This window comes from Pleurodeles waltl, chromosome 4_2 (assembly GCF_031143425.1).
Source record: "Pleurodeles waltl isolate 20211129_DDA chromosome 4_2, aPleWal1.hap1.20221129, whole genome shotgun sequence".
NCBI lineage: Eukaryota > Metazoa > Chordata > Amphibia > Caudata > Salamandridae > Pleurodeles > Pleurodeles waltl.
Window position 1 is genome coordinate 421,204,852 of NC_090443.1, and position 9,073 is coordinate 421,213,924.

Genomic DNA, 9,073 nt, shown 5'->3' on the forward strand with positions numbered 1-9,073 from the left:
TGGTTATTTGCACATCTCTGAATTCCGGGGTGCCCATACTAGCATGTGAATTACAGGGCATTTCTCAAATAGATGTCTTTTTTACACACTGTCATATATTTGGAAGGAAAAAATGTAGAGACAGACAAGGGGCAATAAAACTTGTTTTACTATTCTATGTTACCCCAAGTCTCCTGATAAAAATGGTACCTCACTTGTGTGAGTAGGCCTAGCGCCTGCGACAGGAAATGCCCCAAAACACAACGTGGACGCATCACATTTTCCCTTAAGAAAACAGAGGTGTTTTTTTCAAAGTGCCTACCTGTGGATTTTGGCCTCTAGCTCAGCCGGCACCTAGCGGAACCTACCAAACCTGTGCATTTTTTAAAACTAGACACCTAGGGGAATCCAAGATGGGGTGACTTGTGAGGCTCTCACCAGGTTCTGTTGCCCAGAATCCTTTGCAAACCTCAAAATCTGGCAAAAACAACTCTTTTTCCTCACATTTCGGTGACAGAAAGCTTTGGAATCTGAGAGGAGCCACACATTTCCTTCCACCCAGCGTTCCCCCAAGTCACCCGATACAAAATGATACCTCACTTGTGTGGGTAGACGTAGTGCCCGCGACACATCACATTTTCCCAAAGAAAACAGAGGTGTTTTTTGCAAAGTGCCTACCTGTGGGTTTTGGCCTCTAGCTCAGCCGGCACCTAGGGAAACATACAAAACCTATGCATTTTTGAAAACTAGACACCTAGGGGAATCCAAGATGGGGTGACTTGTGGGGCTCTCACCAGGTTTTGTTACCCAGAATCGTTTGCAAACCTCAAAATTTGGTTAAAAAAACACTTTTTCCTCACATTTCGGTGACAGAAAGTACTGGAATCTGAGAGGAGCCAAAAATGTCCTTCCACAAAGCGTTCCCCCAAGTCTCCCGGTAAAAATGATACCTCACTTGTGTAGGTAGGGCTAGTTCCCGCAACAGGAAATGCCCCAAAACACAACGTGGACACATCACATTTTCCGAAAGAAAACAGAGGTGTTTTTTGCAAGGTGCCTACCTGTGGATTTTGGCCTTAGCTCAACCAGCACCTGGGGAAACCTACCAAGCCTATGCATGTTTGAAAACTAGACACCTAGGGGAATCCAAGATGAGGTGACTTGTGGGGCTCTCACCAGTTCTGTTACACAAAATCCTTTGCAAACCTCAAAATTTGGCTAAAAAACAGTTTGTCCTCACATTTCGGTGACACTGGAATCTGAGGGGGAACCAAAGTGGGTCCAAAAGGGCAGTTTGAAAAAAAACATTTTTAGGTTGACAAGTGCAGCAGAATTCTTATCGGTATAGATGAGACAATGCTGAGTGGTAGGAATTTTGTGGATTCCTGCAGAATCCGGAAGGTTCCATCACAAAAATGTGGGAAAAAATTGTGCTTTACAGCAAAGTTGCAGGTTTGCAGGGCATTGTGGGTAAGGAAATGGTTCGGGGTGCATGTGAAGCATACCACCCTGGAATCAACCAGATGTTTAGTTTTCAGATGTGTGTAGGTCTTGTGGATTTTTCTACATGGCAGCGTCCCAAAGTAAAAAAAAGTGCAGGCCTCACCATTCCAAGTGGGATGATTTTGAGAGAGAAAAACCGAAAATAATCAAATGTCCTCTTTCTTGCCATGGGATAAGATGTTTTAGTGTGCAGGGGAGAGCTGAAAGACTGTTAGCCCCTTCAGTTCGGGTGGGGGCATAACCATAAGCCCATACGAGTTGGAAGCCACCACCCACTAATTTCTTTTATTTTTTTAAATTCCCTAGCATCTAGTACAATTTCTGTCCTCCTGGGGTGTGGATCGGGGGTAGTTGCCCAATCTGCCCACTGGTGGGCAGAACAACTTTGGCACCATTTATTTGGGGTGGAGGCATGCCCATACCCCCAACCTCTTATTTTGAAAAAAAAAATCTTCCCTGGTCTCTGGTGGGCTTTCAGCTTCCCTTGGGGGCAGATGGGCCTTCCAAAAATAGGCCAATCTGCCCCCAAGGGGGCAGTTATGGCCAACAGTAATATGCCCCCATGGGGAGCGACCCATGCTCAAGGGGCTGCCTCCCCTGCAAACAAAACACACACATACACACACACCAATCCATCGTGTCTAGAGGTTTCTGCCCCCCTTGGGGGCAGATTGGCCTAACAAAAATAGGCAGATCTGCCCCCAAAGGGGGCGGAAATGGCCTAAATACAATTTGCCCCCCCAGGGGAGCAACCCTTGTCTAAGGGGTCACTCCCCATGCATAAAAACATAAAGTAAATAAAAGATATATATATCGCTGGTGACTAGAGGTTTCGTAGGCCGATCTGCCTCCGGGTGGGCAGAAAAGGCCTAAAAATATTTTGCCCCCCCCCTGGGGAGTGGCCCTTGCCAAAGGGGCCGCTCCCCTTATGCGTTAGTATTAAAAAAATAAAACTTGCCTGATGTCTTGTGGTTTCTCGGCCTAATTATATTAGGCTGATCTTCCCCCAGAGGGAGCAGAAAGGGCTAAAAATAATTTGGTCCCCCCGGGAGCGACCCTTGCCTAAGGGGTCGCTCCCCACATATAAAAAAATAAAAATGAAGAAAACAAATTTATCCCTGGTGTCTAGTGGTTTTCTGCCCCCGGGGGGGGGGGGGGGGGGGGCAGAAATGGCCTAAAAATAATTCCCCCCCCTGGGGAGTGGCCCTTGCCCAAGGGGCCGCTCCCCTTATGCGCAAATATGAATAAATATAAATAATCCCTGGTGTCTAGTGGTTTCTGCCCCCCTGGGGGTAGATTGGCCTAATTATATTAGGCTGATCTGCCCCCGGGGGGGGGAAGAAATGCCCTAATAATAATTTGGCCCCCCGGCAGCGACCGTTGCCTAAGGGGTCACTCCCCAAACATAAAAAAATTAAAATAAACAAACATTTTTTTAGCCCTGGTGTCATTGGCCTAAAAATTATTTGCCCCCCTGGGGAGCGGCCCTTGCCCAAGGGTCCGCTCCCCTTACTGAAATTTACAAAAAAATCCCTGGTTACTGGTGGGCATTTCTGCTGCCCGATCACATCGCGATCGGGCAGCAGAAATGCTGTGAGAGACAAGACAGGAAAGGAAAGGTCTTTCCTTTCTTGACCCTCCCGCCCCACCTCCCGGTCGGAAAAGAAGTGCAAAAGCATTTGTCTTCCGGGATCGTGGTGGAAGCACGCTTCCAGCGCGATCCAAGGTGACCTCTGATGAGGTCAGCGTGCGATTTGCATGCTGACGTCATCTGACGTCACTGGGGGTATGGGGGGGTGAAAGGGGAGGCGATTCCCCTTTCATCCCTGACGGAGGGGTGTGGGTGGAGGGCCGCCGGGGGGAGCGCTAGCGCTTCCCACATGCGCCCGGTGCAGGACGAGCTGGTCTCGTCCCAGGCACACAGCAGCCGTGCGCCTGGACGAGACCAGGTCGTCCCGGGCATGGGAGGGGTTAAACACAACAGTAAAAAGCACTACATAACAAAAAAGATTACAAGTCCCATGCATCTTTAGTGCATTATGACATTATAACATTGCAAACAATCAGAGCGTGATGAGGCATATAAAGGACCCCTCTGTTAGCTAGTTGCTGTTGGAGAAGAAATGAAGAAGCAAAACAATTCTGTTTGGCAATATAGGATATGTTTATATTAAATAAGGCCGGGAAGACAGATCATCTCTGTAACTGAAACTGCACTCAGATTGCAACATAACAGACAGTGGGGGTCATTCCGACCCTGGCGGTCATGGACCGCCAGGGCCGGGGACGGAGGAAGCACCGCCAACAGGCTGGCGGTGCTTCAGGGGCAATTCTGACCGCGGCGGTAAAGCCGCGGTCAGAAAAGGGGAACCGGCGGTTTCCCGCCGGTTTTCCCCTGCCCCAGAGAATCCTCCACGGCAGCGCTGCAAGCAGCGCCGCCATGGGGATTCCGACCCCCTTCCCGCCAGCCTGTTCCTGGCGGGTTACACCGCCAGGAAGAGGCTGGCGGGAACGGGTGTCGTGGGGCCCCTGGGGGCCCCTGCAGTGCCCATGCCACTGGCATAGGCACTGCAAGGGCCCCCTAACAGGGCCCCATTCAGATTTTCAGTGTCTGCAAAGCAGACACTGAAAATCGCGACGGGTGCCACTGCACCCGTCGCACACCAGCAACTCCGCCGGCTCCATTAGGAGCCGGCTTCATCGTTGCTGGGGCTTTCCCGCTGGGCGGGCGGCCTTTTGGCGGTCGCCCGCCCGCCCGCCCAGCGGGAAAGTCAGAATGGCCGCCGCGGTCATTTGACCGCAGTGCGGTCTTCTGGCGGTCTCCGCCCGGCGGGTGGCGCCCGCCGCCTGCCGGGGTCGGAATGACCCCCAGTGTCTTGTATAGTATCAAAGCCAGAATAGAGTATTATTCATCACCAGGCATATTAAATGAAGTACTTTCTCTAGTACATTATCATCTCCAATAATTTCAGCAAGAACCAATAGTTTTCTGCAAAAATATCTAACCACATGTTACAAGAATGTGACTGAAGTGCACCTGCGATTGATACGTTTTTGCTAATAAGCAGTGTCTTTTAGTTTCATGCTCTGAAGCATATCAACATTTCCTCCCTACTCGTCTGCTGCTCTGCAAGCATAACCAAAAGCTTATCATGTTCTCTTGTATTGCTGTGATCCACATTCTTTCTCAGAAACTTGTATTACAATGTGGCCTATGATTCATGCTGTAACCTTCCATTTCTGCTGTGTTACTAATTATATTTATCTACTGCAACTCATGTCTGCCTTTGATCCAGTCCCCCACTCTATTCTTGATCTCTATTCTGTCATCCCAAACAGCTTGAGCTTGTGCTTGTCCTTGAACACGTACAATTCTGCACTTGTTTTTGCTGATCCTTGCATTAGCAAAAGTGGGCCTATTCTCTTTTCTACATTTACTATAACATTCCCCCTTTAGTTGATCTTTCAACTATTTCCTCGCCTTCCCTTTTGCATGTGTCTATCAGTGTGTATATGTTCTCCTCAACATCGCGCATTTTATTGACCAATTAAGTGTTAAACATCCCACCCAACTTCAGGCTAACCCTCTTGCAGCATCCTATCACTATCTAGAAGATACACTACATCAAGAGTATCACCACAAGGTTGGGCATCAAGCCATTAAACAGTCCTGACATCCAGGATTGTATCCAAGTGAACCACCCTGAGAACCATTTATCTGGGGCACCCCATCAGTACACCATTTACATTTGCAAGTCATGCAGAGTTTGTATGCCTCTGTTATTGTTCCATTGTCCGCATTGTTGGCTGGGAAATACCTACAGCAGGCAGTTCCAATTTTGGCACAAACTCCCCTTCCATAGCCATCATCAAGTCCAGCACATACCTGTGCTGCATGAGCATTACTCGCAGAGCTCGCAACTCTTCTTTGACTGCATTAAAGCCATCTCTACTGGCGTTGATGGCCTTCATGAGTTCCCAGCGAGTTATTTGCAACCAACATGCAGTCGCTTTTGCTTGAACAAATGGAAAGATACTTCCAAAGAACAACTGGGCTCCGTTAAATAACCTGTGCTCCTGAAGGACGTTTTTCCAGGTTGTAGTGCCAAAATAATCCTTAGCTCTCTTCCTCCGATGATGGTACAATAAGGTATTTGGACGGCTCATGGGATGATTATGTAACTTCAAAATGTCCACTCTTGGAATCAACAAGGAGGGGGTGTGCATGGTGACCAAAGAACAGAGACCTCTCCAACCTGAAGGAAGTCACGTATATTGCCACTCTACGAATGCCAGTAGTAGTCCATCAAACTAGAGGTACCCCATTGCATGTCAACATTATACCTTGTGGTGATGAATTGATGTTGTTCCCCACCCGCACTGTTCCATTCCCCCTGAAACATAAAGAAAAAATAATGGGTTTTCTACCAACTCGAAGAGTTGAAGGTGTTTCTAACCAGATTAGTCTAGATATATTCTCATCCCATACTGCCTGACACCTTTGTTGTGTGATATTATCATTCTGGTTTCCTTTCCATAAGGAAAGGGCTCTGCATTCAAATGTAGCACCATGGTTCCAGTGACCATGAATGTATACTGATCCATTTACTCTGAAATATTGTCTCTCTTGACAATCCTGGGGCTGAGTTGTGAAAAAGTAGTTTTTTACAGAAGCGTGTAGGTCAGGATACCCTTAAAAATCCCTGCTACAATATTTTAGCTCTCTGTGTTTCATCCTTATACCTCGTAACTCCTGTCTTGGCCATTGTATCTAGCTTCACTACTAGTTCTTTGCAGTCTGTCAGGACGTTAATTATGTCTGCTAACTCTTCCTCATATTGCATGGTGTTTACTAAAAATGTTCCCTGTTTTACCTGCAAGGGCTGCATCTGTGCTCACATTCTACAAAGGAAAAGGTGTAATAGACAATGGGTAATACTCGGGGTCACCTCTTTGGATGAGTGTAACCTGTCTGAGTCACTAGCATGTGGAATCAAGGAACAAACAAATCATGATTCATTGAAGTCTGCATGCCTACATATGCTGGTACCACATATTAGCCAATAAGCTAGCATGGATACTATGAGATACATTTTTGTGGTTATAACTGCTCTCTGCAAGCCCTTGATATACTGACATAGTGCCATACATGGGCTAAAACACCATTGCAATGCAGCCACCACCATAAGAAGGCATAAAAAGAAAAACAAAACGTAAATCCGTTAGCAGAGTCAATCAAACACTACACTTGCGTTTTGAAGGGATACATTGTTACTCTTGTTTCCCTCTTTCCTCCTCTAATTCTCCCTCTGACAATGGCGAAGCTTGGCACAAAGCGGGAGCCAGTCGAATGTCCGACAAGTGTATTCATGGCTTCCTGCCCTCCCCTTTAACTGCGGTGGAGATGCTTCTTGTTACCGAGAAGGGACCTTCAAATTTCCAGTCATTCCATTGCCTCATGAAATTGCGAATGCACACTTGTTGGCCAACGGGTATTGGACTGGTCTGCTGGACTGCGGTGGTGCACTTCTCTTTTTGCAACCCTGTTTAGAGAAGAACTTGGCAGACGTCAACAACTGATATAAATAACAGCTCGTTTCACCCCCCAAAATCTCAGCTGTCTTATGGGCATTTGTCTTTTGCCTTACTATCGTTAAGGGGGTAGGCATGGGACGCCCTGTCACTATCTGGTGCAGGGTCAAATGGTGATCACTTCCTGGTTGATTTCTGAGGGGTTATAAAGCTAGGGGAAAGCAGTAAAGTCACTTCTTTTGTAACATAGCACACAGTATGCTTGTTTTACTTTTAGGAGGCAATTGAGGTGCTCTGCTATACCATTACTCTGGGGGTGACAGCTTATGTTTTATTTCTAGGGAGGTGCAAATGTGCTGTAACATTGCATTAATGAAGTGTGTGCCGTTATCTGAGTGAATCGCTTCTGCAGTTCCCCACCTGGGTATTACTTCTCTTATTTATAAAATGGCTGCTGCTTTAGCATCATTATATTCAGATGGTCCTGCCTCAATCCAACTTGAAAAGGGACAGACAACTACAATACAATACCTGTAATTGTTGCTTCTCTCAATCATGTCAACAATATCTAAATGTACATGTTTTAAATGGACCTGTTGGGCATGGTATTGTTGAGGTGATTACATTCAATGTAGTCCTAGGGCTATACTCTTGGCATACTGCACATTCTGCAATCTACATAGTGATCATTTCTGGTAGTTGTGTAATACACCCAACTGACTGTATTGTAACAAGAAAATATTCCTTTGCAGTGTGTGCTGGGAGATGTAGTTGCTCTAGAGCTGTGTACAACAGGGCTTTTGACATTACTGGCTTGCCTGTGCTCTCTTGCCTGTAAATGAATTCTGTTGGTGACCATTTGCAGCTTTGCTGCTCCCACAGCTCCCTTTCATGAGGTTGTGCTTGTTCTTGCAGTTTGTGTAAATGTAATTGTGCTGCCTCTGTATATATGGGTGGTGTTGCACCTGGCCCATTTTTTGCAGGGTCATCCCCAATCTTTTTGCCGCATTCCTCCTAATTTCTCTGACCAGTTTTTGCTGGCTTTAGGACTCTGGGCCCTTTACCACTGCTAATCAGTGCTGACGTACATATTCTCTCTGATTGGCATATTTGATTTTCTAGTAAGTCCCTAGTAAAGTGCACTATAGGTGCCTAGGGCCTGTAAATCAAATGCTACTAGTGGGTCTGCAGCACTGGTTGTGCCACCCAAATTAGTAGCCCTGTAAACATGTCTCAGACCTGCCACTGTTGTGTCTGTTTGTGCAGTTTTAAACTGTCAATTCGACCTGGCAAGTGTAACCACTTGCCAGGCCCAACCCTTCCCTTTTGGTACATGTAAGGCACCCCTAAGGTAGCCCTAGCCCTAGGTAGCCCCTTGGGCAGGGTGTACTTTATTTAAAAGGTAGGACATGTACTGATGTTTTTTACATATCCTAACAGTAAAATACTGACAAATTCAAGTTTCACTGTTGCAAGGCCTTTCTTCCTCATAGTTTATCATAGGGACTGACTTTAAATACCTTTAAAGCACAGTGTGGTTGCACTTTTTCTTCGTCTCACTAACTGTACATTATTCTTATGTTTTTTGCCTTTCACGCACGGTGCGCATCCTGTAATATTCAGTTTAATTTATTAGTTTCTTTGTATATATATTCACCGAAGTTTGTTTTGCCGGTTATTAAGTCACACCTGAGCATATGTTCTAGTTTTTAGCTTTGATAGATCGTGTTTGTATATATTTAACTAGTCATTGTCCCTATATACCAATATGTATATATTGTTCATCTATCCCACAGCCTTGATAAAGTCTAGGAGACGAAACACTTGTCGGCTGTTAGATGTAATTTGGATTGATTGTAACATATGTGGTCTGTGACCTGGATATGGACCACACCTTTTCACCGATTAATAAATGTTGAGTTTCAATCGTGTTTTGGACTTCGACTCTGATTGAATGACCACTTGGATCAACCACACAGAACTTTCTTCGGTGTGCCCTAGCCTTTTTTCATTTATTCTACGTCACCACTGACTATTCCCTAGTCAGTGGATTGTTGGA